Source organism: Gavialis gangeticus, unplaced genomic scaffold (genome assembly GCF_001723915.1).
Source record: "Gavialis gangeticus isolate Ggan-Ray unplaced genomic scaffold, GavGan_comp1, whole genome shotgun sequence".
Taxonomy (NCBI): domain Eukaryota; kingdom Metazoa; phylum Chordata; order Crocodylia; family Gavialidae; genus Gavialis; species Gavialis gangeticus.
This window is the reverse complement of record NW_017728996.1, coordinates 47,104,700-47,117,644: the sequence shown is the minus strand read 5'-3', so window position 1 is coordinate 47,117,644 and position 12,945 is coordinate 47,104,700. Positions and strand designations below refer to the sequence as shown.

Sequence of the window (12,945 nt, the reverse complement as noted above, 5' to 3'; positions counted from 1 at the left end):
CTCACAGCCAGTTCTTGTTAGTAATGTAGTTTGGAAAATGGCACTCTTAGCCTGTGTACTCAGAGAAGCACAAAGCTCCTCCTCAGCTCTGTGTCAAATGCAGCAGCCACAGGATTTCCCCAGCACAGCAAGCCTTTCTGCTTATAAAACACCCTTCTAAAGTCCCCAGTGAGTGGAACTTTTCCTGGCAAGATCTTCTTGGGGCAAAGCAGGAACATCTGCCGCAGCTGCTGTCCTTTTGTCCACACTTAGCTTGTGGATGTGGGCAGGAAGCACTGTGGTCAGAGAGTGCAGCATCTGTCACTACTGATGTCTAGGGACTGGTATGCACAAAGTCAGGCATAGCCCAAGGGCCCCCACTGTTCTGCTTCCTTCACTCAGAGGTGAATCCAGCTGTTTTCTCTATAGTCATGCAAGTCTGCCTTGAGCATGAGGGGGTTTGGTTTGAGGGGCACCAGCAAGGGCTTGCACCCTTCTTCAGGGCACCCAACCTGCTTCTGTGTTGGAAGGGAAGATAGCTGAGTCAGAGGGTAAGCCACTGCATTGATCCTCTGGACTTCCCACAAAGTTGAGGTGCATATGGCCTTCCAGGTGATTCCTGCCAGTAGCCTTACAAAACAGCTGTGGAGCAGCTTCTGTAGCCAGGAATAAAGGTATGCCAGATGCTATCTTATCCTTTCCGGCTGATCAGTGGGAGCATTTCTGACTGAAGTAGAAGAGTTCATTCCTAGACAGTCTCACCTATCTCCTGTCTTGTCCCCGTGTGACATGACCCTTCCCATTTCACAGACACCCTTTAGCTTTCCCTTCCTCGTGCCCTTCAGCTCTTGTGCCGTTCCTACTCGTTCTGCTCACCCTCCACAGCATCCCAATCTAAGATGAGGTGTTTGCAGTCTGCACTCCCCCAAGGCCAGCTGTGGCTCCATCCTCTGGCCTTGGAGCCTACAAGCAGAAGCCAGGCCTCTTTCAAACAGAAAAGGTGAGCAGGCTCTTTATTCCATCATTAGGCCTTCGGCCCTTCAGCTACCCTTGACTGCCTTTTCCCTCTTCTCTTGGGCACTTTTTAGCTGGCACCATGAAACACCTCCCTTCCCAGCTCCTCAGCCTTCCCTGACCAACACAGGGCTTTCAGTTTTCTCATCAGCATTTGACATGGTTTTGATGTTCTCCACACGTTTGCTCTGATCCCCCATCCCTCTCGTCTTTGTCCCATTGTATGATTTCTATTCTTATGCTGCTAAAAAGCTATCACACTCATTCATAACATCCTCATACCAGAAATTATCTTTCATCTACTGTCTGTGGACTACAATAAAGACTGAGATGCTTGATATTGTTAATACCTTCTGTATATGTGTCAATGAGCTTAAGAATTTAATGGAGGTTTTTCTTCCCCAGCCCTTCCCCACAGCATGTGTTTGGCCAGCTTGCCAAAGCATACAGTCAAGCAAGCTATTAAGCAGCACAGGTAGGTTTCCATTAGCACATGCCATTTCTTTCTACTGCAGATTCTTTCATATCTAATGCCTTGTTCCCAGAATTCCTGAATTCCTGTTTTAGGCATGTGGCATTTTGTGCACATGGCGTCTTTGATGACCCAGACAAACTGCATTAGAGTCATCAGCCAGTCCCTATCAAGCGAAGAACTTTATCTCCAGAGCCAATCCCACTACAGGCTCTGATCAATGCCCTCATTGATAGTTTCAGCATGAAGCACGGTGAGAGAGAAGGGGAAGGAGATTAGAGTGCAGTGAGGTGTAAGAGGCTCCTCTTTTGTTGTCACCTGTTCTCTAATTATCAATTTGAGTTATATCACCACTAACATAATGATATGAAACTATGCAAACAATGAAATCACATACTCCTCCCAGAGGAGATATTCCAGTGGTTAGTCAAAGGATTTTCTTACACTACCCCATTCTCTTCCAAATCAGGCAGACTGTCAGGGCAAGGCACAGTTCCAAAAGGTGCAAAGAGAGATTTATATTATAACACTTGATAATGACCCTTGATTTAAATCAGCATCCTTCAATTTACTCCAGCTGGTGATGAGAAGACATTGGGCTGACTTAACCTGCTGTTAGGAGGCACTGTTGTTTGTCTAGATGGCTATGAGGAGGTGATAACAACATGATTTTTCTTGCACCATACCTTTCATCCCATTTCATCCACCACTAAAATGCCACCACCTCTGAGATAAAAAATAACAGCTGTTCAACAATGCCCCCATTGCCTGCCCAACAGGCTCAGGAAAAAAATGGGGGAGAATGCTATGGCAAAATATGTGCAAGCAGTGAATCCTGTCTCTGATCCATTCTTCCTTGGAAAACCCACTGGAAATCAGCTCCTTGTATATACAAACACATCCAAAGTCTTAAGCCAATTTGAAGAAATTCCCAGATCAGAGTTACCCAGAGACAGCTAGAAGATGGAATTTGCTTTGGGACTATACGTGTGTGAGTGAGTGCATAATGCATCCTTTGTTGCCCCTCCATACTCTGTCTTACAGTGCCATAGCCATCCTTCTCAATTGGGCACAGCAGTTTTGGAGCCAGGAGCTCAAGGAACTGCTCTATGGGTAGCCCAGTCTACTATTTCATGTCCTAAAGGGTCCAGGACTCGGTTGCCTGCTGGCTCAGACTTTTAAGCTCAGCCTGTGAGAAATGTAATGCAACCTTATTCACTGATCCCTGTCCAGCGGACCTGACTCAAAGACCTGTCCGTTCCCAGTGGCAAAGGAGAAGAAGAGAAATAAGCAGGCTGCAGAGGCAGTGCTCCCCTCAGATTCTGGAGTTCTAAGGGCTGGAGCTGGCGTCACTTCAAGGTTTGGTGCATGCTATCTCAGCCTGGTATTTGTGGATGTTTTCTCAGCTCAGCTTGTTACAAGAAATGTATGAAAATGTAAAAGAAAGGGGATTATAATAATAATGGGAGTAATTAAAATCTATCTAACTCCTGCCAACTCACCCCTTTCCAATCCACTGTGGGATTCCTGTACATGCATGACAGAAAGAGATATCTCTGTTGGGGAACACAAAGGAGGGCTTCCTAGATGACACTGCCCAAGACCATGTCAGGTCCCCCTTGGCTCTGAAAAGGAAGCCTCTTATGGATGTGGAGGGATCAGTGGCACATGCTTCCTTTAGAGCCTGGAGTTCATCTGGCTGCATAAATTCTTCCTTCGTGTTTCCTGCTGCTACAAGGATACCTCCCGGCATAAGCCATCACCACTTGCTGCAGCCTTCAGTGACAGAGGACTAATGCATCAATCTAAGGAAGTGTCACTGGGTGAGCTCCCCCAGAATGGCACCTTTCAAAGAAGACAGTGAACAATGAGGGGTTAAAAAAATTCATTTTCCCATGAGCATCTGCCTAAGATTAAACTCTGTTACCTTGTATGCAGCATAGAGCTAGATGAATAGCAGCCCCAAAATTTGAAGACATGTCTGTAATGGCCAGCCATGCTCTGTGGACTTGAGTACATGGAGAAGTACCCTTGGCCCTCACCAGCCACTGGATTTCCATGTCTGTCTGAGCTTGGTAGAAATGATGGTCCTTTAATACAATAACCGTGGAGGAGGGGAGAAACTCATTTGTGGCTATCGGCCTGTGGGTAAGAGTTGCTAGTATGGAAGAGAATGGCATGTTCTGAATGTATTTTCCACTAACCTTAGCCTGTGTCCTTTTATGCATCTCCTGCTACCTCCTTCCCTAGCTCTAGTTCCACCCTAGTAACCTCTAGGTTATCCCTATCTTTGAACTGAACAGTAAGTTCACTCTTATATGGACCAGAACGTAGATCTCTAAGATTTGTCCCTTAGCAATGAACCCAACCACCTCCAACTGCCCCTTTCATTTCCATACTTTAGTACTAGTCTCCTTTCCCACAGCAAATGTGAAATGGCAGCAAACATGCGTATGAAACAGAGCCACAATACCTACCGCTTGGGAGTGTTATGGGGGTGGCTGATGTGTGTACATCCTGGCATTCCTTGCACTGAGATAGCGATGTGATGTAAGGAAAGGAAGCCAAACATAATTAAACATCTCAATCAAAAGTTGGCACCTCTAGCCAGACAGTCTCTCTTACCCTGAGATCACTAGGTCAGCAACAGTCTTGGACCTTGCTTTCTTAATCCCCTGGCTTGGAGTTGAGAATACTACCAGATGAACCTGATTGAACTGAATTCATTGCTTCCCCACCATGCCACACCAAAGCACTGGGTAGCCACAGAGGCAGCATCAACATATGCTTTCCATACAGTGTAATTGTTGTACCCTACTCCCCAGCCTCCTTATATTAGTCCTGCATGGTATCTAGAGCTGGAAAACTATTTGCTTCAAATGAGCATTACAAAGCTATCCCCCACCCATAAGCTGTTTTTCAAATCATGCTTGAATAGGTCCTCAGTCTCTGTGAGCGTATTTGTGAAGGATTCACAGAATAATTGTCAGCCTGTGGGTTGTTCACGACCCACTCGTTAGCTGTTTGTCACTGGCTAGTATGCTATTGGTCACCCAAATCACATGGCATTGTTTCCACTCACAGATTGGATGACTGAGACATTTCAGCAGAGGGGAATAATGAATAACAAACTGCAAGGACTAAATTTAAGATGAATAATCAATAAGTGCTAAAACTCAGGAAGGCTTAGGGACTTGCACGCCTTCCCGCCACTCCCACGTGGCTGTCTGAATGCTCCCAAGTAACAGGCAATATTGTCCCCCCACATTAGACGCCCACTGAAATCTTGTATTTACTCTTCAAACACCAGAGTGAGTCCTTCTGCTGCTGAAATGGAGAGGAAGGGGGTGAAAATCAGGCCCAGTGCCATCATCCAACCCATCTTCTTCATAATTAGCTATATTTGGAGGAACAAGACCCTGAACATGAAACACTGGGCTGCTTTAAGTAGAGTAAGCAGATGATGGAGATTGCAGGTAATTGTTCTTCATTAAGTCTAAATCGCACTTAGACCTTTCCCTGTTGAGGATATGTATATGTATCTCTCTATATATCTCAGCAACATAAGAACCCACTTGTTCCGGAGCTGTAGCACCAACTCCTCCTGCTGGGAAACAGACTTGGCATTGTATGTGGGTCACACTCCCATGGGATTGAGTCACGGTCTGTGTAGGACTCACCAGGTGTCTTAACTTCTGGTGCTCCATGTGTATGTTCTATTTCAAGGGGTGAGATATTCATAAAGAGCAGTAAACTGGGCTGTGCCACCATCATAATAACCCTTTCATGACTCTGCTTCAATAGCACCTGTGGGCTAAGGTGATGTCAGTATATACAGGATTTTCCTAAACCTATCTATGCAGCTGGGTGTATCCCTCCCTTGCTTTAGTTTTTATTACCAACAATAAGAAAAGAATCTCCTGGGAGTCACTGAGACTGACAAGAGATTTCTTCCAGCACAGGATCAGCTTTCATCCTCCCTGTGGCACCACTGTGACCGAGCCATCACCCTGCTGTGGTAGCAGGTGAGAGACTTGCTGTGGGGTATTGCCATGGCTGACAAGCGGGGCTCATTGGACATGTCAGCTTAGTTTACAGATGGGCCTTGTCAGGGGCTGCCATGGGTCATGGAAAGGGCATTTCATAGTTTCAGGTGCTGACATGGTTAGCAGGAGGCTTGCTGTTAGGGTCAGGTGTTGCTACTGGCTAGGGGCTGGGCTCAGTGTTGGTGTTATGTGCTTCCATGAGTTACAAACAGACGGCTGTCAGGTAGTACTGTGGGAAAAGTGTGAGGCCAGTTAGAGGGGATGCTCATCACAGGAGTCAAATACTGCAATGGATTCTGGGTAGGGCTATTAGGATACTGCCACAGGTTATAAGTGGGCCCATTGCACATTGCCAAGAGTTATGTGCATAGCAGTCATGGGTGCCAGGCATTGTTGCAGTGACAGCTGAGGCTTGGTGCAAGGCCTGGGCTCTTCAGTAGGTTAAGAATTGGGCTCATCAAGTGCTGCTGTGGATTGCAAAGAGGGTCACTCCGAGCTGCAGGCATTGTCCTGGGTGAACACAGGCCTTGGGCACAGCTGGAGGTTGCCAAGCAGGGCTCACTGCAATTGCCAGGCACTGCTGTGTATTGTGGGGCAGAGTGGCTGTGCTCCAGAAGCCACTGAGGGTTGTGATGAGAGAGCTGAGCCTTACTCACCCAGGGAGCTTTTTCATTATATTGTTGTCACCAGCTGGCACGAGAGAGAAGGGCCTGACCTTTCCTATGGCTGCTCCCTGCTTGCCTCTGACTGTCCCAGTGATCGAGGGATCACACAGGAAGCAGCCTCTGTGCCAGCCCCAGCCTGCCCCCAGTGCTAGCACTGAAGGTGCTTCCTGCTCCAGGGAGCTGGCTAGCCCCGGTTCACATGTCTTCAGACCGGCTCCCTCCAGCTGCGTTCAGTCAGACTCCAATCTGCATCGCCCATGACATCTCGTCTAACAGTTCAGTAATAAAAGCAATCATATCCAGGCTATCAGTGCAATCTAAAAGAGGAAGCCTCACTGAAGGCAATGCTGATGATAACCCACTGTGACATAGACAACAGATATCTCCCTTCCCACCACCCAGCTCCTGCATCTCAGGAGAGCCTTGGTAGCAATCCTTAGCTCTATAGAAACTGCTGCACTCTATGGGGACCCGACTGTGCAAGGGCCAACATTTAGGGATAGACCTGAAACAAAACCTGGTATCCAACCAAGACTACTCTACAAGGCTGAGGGCGAGTTGAACGCTAGGGCTGGTCCTTGTATGTGGCACTCAGCAGGACAAATAAAGGCCAAGATCTGAACATCCCCAGTTTTAGGGTTCTAGGTTTGAACTTTTTGACTGAGATAGGCAAAGCAGCTGGGAACAGTGAGACCTGATCCTATAAAGTTGAACCTGCATGTGGATCTCCCAGCCACTAAGGTCTGAAAAATCCTAGGCAACTGTGCTTCACATGCATATGTGACATACTCACTTTCCAGCAAGGACACAGAAGTCACTCTAACACTTCAGGCTTGGACTCTGGTTAGAAGGTTAAATTTAAACTGCAAGGGGAAAAAGAGGAAAGGGTTCTGTTGTGGTAAGGAGCCCATTTCCAAATATCCAGGAGTTTGCCTCAGGACCCTAGCTGGTTACAGTTTCCCTCTCCTAAGGATCCTGTGCACAGAAAAGATGTCTTGGCAGAGATGAGATAGAGATGGTTCCCTAGGGAAAATCAGTGGGTTATAATAGTGAAGAGGAGGCTTCAGCAAATTCCTTCCCTTCCCATCATTCCACTGGAGCTGTATCACAAAGACACGCAGGGGGCTGGCTGTGCCTCTGGTGGGATGAGCTTCACCATGGCCTGAGTCAGATCATGCCAAGATCATAACCAGTAAAACCTTGGATTGCCACTATTTACTGAACCAAACTATAAGTGGGGCAGTAGTGGGAGGACCAGCACTCATTTATTGGGTATTCACAGGGGCCAGTTGGGAGGGCACTGAACCAGACTACTGCAGATTTACTGAGGGCTTTAAGCCTTCCTTCAGTATTATGTTATTCCTGGGTTTTAGCCCCACTCCTCCTCTGTAGTAGGCCATCCTCTCACTGCCCCGGTAAAGAAGTCACCTGTTTGGTAGCACTGGTGGACAGGTTTTCTTGCTAAGGGCCACTGGGCAGGGATTTACTTACCCTTCCTTCTGGTCTGCTAACTGATTGGCAACTGATTAAAAAATTAGTGTCCCTTTTCACTATGCTCCCTTCCCTTCCAGGCACCCATAGTTGCCCCAGGCAGTGTGAGGCTCCAGTGGAAAATCAGAGGGAAAATGATTTCTCACCACATAGCCAGGGGGAGAAGGAGGCCTGACCATGAGCTGCAGAGTGTCCCAGGCACTAAAGGTGTGACTTTGATTCCTGCACCATATAGGACTGCAAGGCCAGCTCTGGATCCGGACCAGATGTGTTGAGGGGTGGGGGAATGGGGAAAAGTAGTCCCCATTCTCCTCACAGTAGTCCCAACCTGCTAGAAAGTCCAGAGACCTCAAGGGAAATTTCTATCCCAGTTCTGCGGAGCCAGGAGGTTCAGATTGTTTTGCTGATCTTTGAATAATTGGCATCTGAACTCATGGTTGCTTCTCTGAGGTGTAATCAAACTCTCAACAGCTGGAGCTTTGCCAAACCAAGCAGTAAGGGGGCTGCTCTGGAGGCGAGTACTGGGCGTGCTCTCTCTATATATATTGTGGGAAAGGAAGACCACATCATACAATTTGGCTTCTGCACTCTCAGACGGGTCTCCTGTGCTCTGAAGAGAGCTCCCCAAGATGGATTTTTAACAGCATTTCCCCCAGAGAGTGGAGTGGTTTGGGGGCTCCTACGCATATCTCAGTCAGCTACATTGTGCTGTCTGTCTGGTAGGTGAGAAGTAGGAGACGGGAGGAAGTCTGGTACAAGCAGCACCCTGCCATCCACAGCCCAGCAGTTGTTTAATCTAACAGACACAGCCAGGTTGTGGAACAGTTGTGGACTATTTGCAATTCCTGGGCCTGATGGGTGTGAAGTGACCTTCACCATCACCGCGGATGCACAGCACAGGGAAAATGGAGGGAATAGCTTTGGCTGTGCCCAGAAGACAATGATTGCTGCAGGTTTTCTCTTCTTCCGGATGGATCAGAGATGACCTTTGCAACCAGTACAAGCTCACCAAGGTAGCTGCTTGCAGGCACTGCCAGCTCGGTTCCTGCGTGTTGCCTGGGAAAGGTGAGCTGCAAAGTAAAGGGCCTCCGACTCAACCCTCCCATAGCAATTGCAAATTAACCACAAAGCCAGTCTCTGTTCAGCTTTCAGGATCCTTCCGTCTGCTCTTTAATGCTGCCACCTAGTGAGCAGTACTGAGGCGACTGTCACTTCCTCAGGTAGGGCGTGAGGCTGCCTCTAATGTGTCTCTTAAGTGACTCTGCCTTTGGAGCTGAAACCCCTCTTCTTTCCCACCAGGGGCTTGATCCTGCAACTAAGGAAGTAAGCAGCAACATTCATATTGATTTAAATTGGACCACAACAGAGGCCGTTTTCAGATTCTGATTTACCTCTGATCTTCATGCATTTGATGTTTTCATCCTTTTCTTGCTGTGTCACTTTATCAACATGCTGTAGTCAAAAATCGTTAAACTGAGGTTATAGAAAATGCAATTTATGCAAGAGGAATTGATCCCACGTCATGTTCAGCTTCCTGGGCTGATGGTGGGGTTGGGAGGGGGCAACAGGGGTGGATCTTTGTTCCACATTGAGTCTCACACTTGGCAGGTCAAGAGCATTGATGCAGAGAGTTCCACCCATCTCCATTGATCTCATTTCCCAGCCCTCCCCAAGCCCCTACCCTCTCTCTGTCTCTCAGAACATACTTCTAAGTGCAAGTATGTGCGAATGCTACTGCTCTTACCTACAAAGCATTTTATCTTTTCTCTTTATTAAACTCCACCCTCCCTCCCAGAATTATTGCCATTACTTGTAATGATTTGTTAGCAGCCAGCAGTATGTTATATGAGATGTATAGGATAGTCCAAGTTGCAACCTGTCAGCACCCTTGTGCTCACTGTATAAATGGTCATAGTAAAATATAGCTATAGATACAGATATATTGTATCACTATGATCACATGTTCTCAATAATATTACAGTGGTTATCTCTCTGGGGGGCATATGCTACATCTTTTTGGTAAGATCAAGGTGAACTCTGTATCTCTTCACCACCTTTCACTTTAGAAAATCAGCATCTATTTTTAGCATTATTATAAGCTACAAGGTATGCTACATTTCAGTGGGACTTTAAAAGCATAAATCAGATTTCCACCCCCTCTGCTGAAGACCTGGCAATCTGAAGTGCAGTCCTGCATCCTGCCCTGTGCCTTATTCCTATTTTCAGTTTCATGTCTGGTCTAGACTTGTGAAGTGCCATTTACACACGTATGGTATTAGTTAATGATAACATAATGATAATAAATCTTGTACAGAGTAAAAGTCTTAGGCCTGTTGAAACAGATTGTGTTATGTATGCATGCATATTTAGAGCATGTATGTGTAAGGGCACAGGGCACTGAACAGACAAACTGAAGTTATGAGAGTTGATTCAAGCTTAGCCTGGCAAGTTTTATTTTCTCCTCTTTATTTCCTTCCATTGCAAATGGACAGGCTGGAAGGAGGATAATAAATTGTATTTCTACTACTTCCAGAGGTGGCTTCTTGGCAGTCAGATTCAGGCTGTCCTTCCTGGGAGCCAGCAAATGCCTTACAAATTTTCAGGAGCCTAATCTAATAAGAGGAGGTTTGGAGTGTCAAGTATCTCGCTCCCCCTTCTCCTGCTGCTGCTTAAGTACCCAGAAGGCTCCGTGCCTCCCTGTCACATCCCCAGACAGGGCCAGGGGGAGTTGGTGCAGAGGTTTGCTCCCCGCCCCCTATTTCCAATGCCAAAGGAAGATTTTGGGGCAGCGAGTGATTTTACTGGGTCATTGATATTGGGTTGAAGGCTCCATTCAGACAGGACCCTGAAAAAATCTTGCTTTGCTTTTGCTTATGCAAGGCCTGTCTGGAGCATTTAAAAGGATGGGGATCTTATCCAGTTCCAGTATGCATTGGTGAATCAGTTATATGGCTTGTGGATGAAGGCCAAATCATCATCATTAAAAACTTCCACCGACTGTTGAGGCCCCATCTAGAGTGTCTGGTAGGATCTGGTTCCCAGGTAATTTACAAAGCTGGAGGAAGCCCTGCATGTCTCTCCAATGTCTTCTTTGGCTAGCATGTCAGATGGTGTTAATGGGTCCAAATGCAGCTGCCTCTAACCCTCTTTGGCTGAAAGAAGGGTTCCTGTGCCTGGGGACAGGAGGGCAGAGGAGGGACAGAATGGCATGGATCTTCGAGAAGGAAATGGGAAAAGCCAGGGCCATTAGACGCAAAGCTTGCATCCATTATCACTAGTAGGATATGAGCGAGGTCATTAGGCAAATCAAACTAATGTTCCTATAATAAGTCAGTCTCCATTAGAAGCAAAGGGTGCTTTGTTTGCTATACATTGCCCATTATCAGGAAAGGGCATCGCTATATCCTCTGGAACCCATTATTTTTGTATGCAGTAATGGGTAAATCTCTGGTGATTCAGACATTTGTTTCCAGATAAGCCAAAACCTGGAACCTTATTGAAATATCTGATACATTTAAGCCTACAGCAGCCATCAGATTCCTTCCTCCAACCCTTCCCCTACCCCAATTCATGTCCACCCTTAAGACCCATCACAGCCTGGTGATGAGCAGGTCACATACTTTTGGTTGACTGCTCTCCTTTGTCAGCAGAAAGAAGGAAAGTAGGATGCTTCTGGTGGGCTAAGTGTCTTGAGAGGCTGTAGGACTAAGAGGAGCCTTATCACACAAGCTGAGAGCTTGGGCAGGGCCTGATGGAAAGGCCAGAGGCTACTTATTTGGTTCAAACTGGCTCATCCATTTCTAGCCATGAGAGACTGAGTGCTGCATCCATCGTCATTCATGCAAGCAGAAAGAAGGCACAGCACTTTGTATTGCTAGTGTGAGGAGACGGTGTGGTCTAGTTGAGACCAGATGCCAGGAGTTCCTGACCATGACTTTAATCCATGGTGTGGTTTGGAGGTAAGTATTTAGTCTCTCCGTGCCTCAGTTTCCTTATGTGGAAAACAGAGCGCTCGAGATGCCGTGGTCCTTGACCAGCCAGCACCCACCCCACCCTCTGCGAGAACCCACCTATCTGTTATAAATGCGGTGTGCTGGATTAGATGCAGAAGCCTGCCCATATGCTGTGAGATGGGCATCCTCTAGTCCGGATGATTTTATAAGTGTCTAGGTAATGCTGTATCAGATGGGCTGTTTCTGCAACATGTGATCTTATCGCGGTCTGGCTTTGCTGCATCTGATGGGCAGTTTCTAGTACAGGTGATCTTATCAGGGTCTTTGATGGGTGCTGATTCCTTGTTTTTCCCTTGGCTTTGATTATTCTCCCCTGCTGTCCAATCTTCCCCCCCAGCTGTACCAGACTGTGCGTGCCATGCTGGCACCCTCTGTTGGAAGCTGCTGACAATGCGGATCATTTGCAAAGCTAAAAGACAGTGCCTGTCAATTAAGGAAGGGGACAGGAGCTTATGAAACATTGCCCTGCGCTACACACAATGAGTCTGAGCTGTCCACTTGTGACTGTGCTAGACATTTCAGCACTGTGCAGCCCAAAATTAAGAGCTGCTGGGGCACTCTCTCCACAGCAAAATCTAGTCCCTGCAGCTGGGGCCATGGGGGAGGAGAGGGGCAGCAGTGGGAGACCCCTTTGAACAGTGGCACTTAACATGTCCTCTGCTCCCCGTGAAAGGTGGTACCTTTTGCACAGGCTGAGGTGAGGGGGGAGAGGGGTGCTATAGCCACCACCATGCCAAAGTGCCGGCTGGGTAGAAAGGTTGTACCCCCGGCCAAAAGGGCAGACCTGCCCTCGTGTCTCTCAGCACCAACCTCATACAGGTCTGGGAGAGAGTTGTCCTGCTGCCGCCCCTGCAGCACCCCTCCCCGGTGCTCCTGGCACCCCAGTGGGCTGACCAGCAGGGAGCCGGATCTGGGGTGGAAGAGGCAACTCCTGGGTGTGACCCAGGGGTCACCAAGGGCTCAGGGAGCTGCGCTGTCATGTGAGGGAGAGCCGGGGCCTCTGCTTCCACCTGCAGCCACCTTCCTCCTGCCTCTTTCTCCTTGCCTCTCGCTTGCTTTCCGCCGGGGAGGCAGGCAGGCAGGCAGGGCGGGGAGCGGGCGGGCGAGTGTGGGGGAGCCTGCCATCGATTCCCGGCGTTCATCCGATCTCGGCGAGGGCCGGCAGCCGCCCGGCTCTCCGGGCTCCGCGGCTGTGAGGAGCGGCATCCCCGGCCGAGCCGCGCCCTCCTGCCCGTGCCCGTGCCCGTGCCCGTGCCCCTGCCGCC

The 12,945-nt window shown here is 48.2% G+C and overlaps 1 protein-coding gene across 3 annotated transcripts in view; it reads left to right on the top strand.

Annotated features, from left to right (window-relative positions):
- The window catches only part of LINGO1 (leucine rich repeat and Ig domain containing 1), a 475,932-nt gene that overhangs the window by 404,522 nt on the left and 58,465 nt on the right, over nt 1–12,945 (top strand). The window lies entirely within an intron of this gene.